The 1,429-nt window shown below is 35.7% G+C and overlaps 2 protein-coding genes across 3 annotated transcripts in view; both read right to left on the bottom strand.

Moving 5' to 3' along the window:
- Positions 1-1,429, bottom strand: part of LOC109544124 (uncharacterized protein At4g17910) — a 37,389-nt gene that overhangs the window by 6,384 nt on the left and 29,576 nt on the right. The window lies entirely within an intron of this gene.
- The window catches only part of LOC109544131 (actin, cytoplasmic), a 36,973-nt gene that overhangs the window by 26,629 nt on the left and 8,915 nt on the right, over positions 1-1,429 (bottom strand). The gene's annotated exons all lie outside the window — the stretch shown is intronic.

Below are 1,429 nucleotides of genomic sequence, written 5' to 3'. Positions count from 1 at the left end.
TGTGTATGTATAAGGTAAATTAGCCAGTAGTCGGACAGTTATCATAAGTCCGAACTTTGCCTGAAAGACAAAAACTTTGAAGAAAACGAATAAGAAGGAAAAAAATTGCTCTTTTAAGCTTTTCCAAAACAGAAATTTGATAGTTTTACCAAATATAGAGCAAACATGGCTCTATTAGACGCGTAAAGTTTTAAGGTCCTGGGACGATTGCGTGATTTTGGGCATTTTTTAAAAATGTGTATATTGAAACCGCAATAGAAACAGTGTAGGCTCTATTTAAAAAAATCGATCATTTAAGATCTACCGAAATAGCAGTTTGTTAGTTTTACCAAATATAGAGCAAACACGGCTCTACTGAGGGGGTTTTAAGGTCGTGCAGACTGAAGTGTGATTTTGGGATTTTTTTGAAAATGTGTATGTATAAGGTAAATTAGCCAGTAGTCGGACAGTTATCATAAGTCCGAACTTTATTATTCGATTGCATTTCTGGCATTGAAGTAACAAATCTAAAAGCATTTTTATGATTTGGCTTCAATTTCAATGAGGTCGATCAGGTCGATTTTCGCCAAAAAATTAGTCTCTCAAAATGCCTCGAATTTCGCATCATTTTGATCAGAAGAATGCGAGGAACGGAAGGAACTCTTTAAAAACCACGCCGGAATCCTCGGTTTAGAAATAATCGATATTTGTTGCCCATTTTGGGTGGTTTTTGACGATTTTTGAACGGTTACGGTCTTTAAGCGACAAAATCTTCTGTATTATTAACCCAAACACTTCAAATGTGTATATTGGAAAAGTTCTGAGGTCGCAATCAATCAAATTAGTGCAAAAAACAAGCTTGTTAAATTTTGATTGTTGATGGGAATTTTCATAAGTCCTGCAAGCCGTCAGAAGTATAGAACCGGGCCAGGAACTGCAGCTCTGGTTTTCCGAGGCTACTTTGGCCATGCTTCAGGTGGTTTTCCCCAATCCTTCCAATATACAAGGAACGCTTAAAATCCTCTTTTTTACTGCTTGCTGTTGACTAGTGGTGGTTAAAAAGTAACTCGAGTACTGGTTACTCATCCGGATCCGAAGGAACGAATATTGAAAAAAAACTGCGTCATAACGGTCAATAATAAAACTGCCGGTTTGCTCAACTTTGCAATCTGCATATCGATATCGATACACTAAAAATTATATTTTTGCCTGAAAGACAAAGAATTTGTAAAAGAAAATCTTTGTTGTTCAAAGAAAATCTTTGAAGAAAACGAATAAGAAATAAAAAAATCGTTCTTTTAAACTTTTCCAAAATATAGACCACACACGCCTCTACTGAATGGGTTTTAAGGTTGTGCAGACTGAAGTGTGATTTTGGGATTTTTTTGAAAATGTGTATGTATAAGGTAAATTAGCCAGTAGTCGGACAGTTATCATAAGTCCGAACTTT

The sequence above is a fragment of the Dendroctonus ponderosae genome, unplaced genomic scaffold, assembly GCF_020466585.1.
Source record: "Dendroctonus ponderosae isolate FM_Combo_2020 unplaced genomic scaffold, Dpon_F_20191213v2 Dpon_F_20191213_11, whole genome shotgun sequence".
Classification (NCBI taxonomy): domain Eukaryota; kingdom Metazoa; phylum Arthropoda; class Insecta; order Coleoptera; family Curculionidae; genus Dendroctonus; species Dendroctonus ponderosae.
This window is presented reverse-complemented; position numbering and strand designations above follow the sequence as displayed.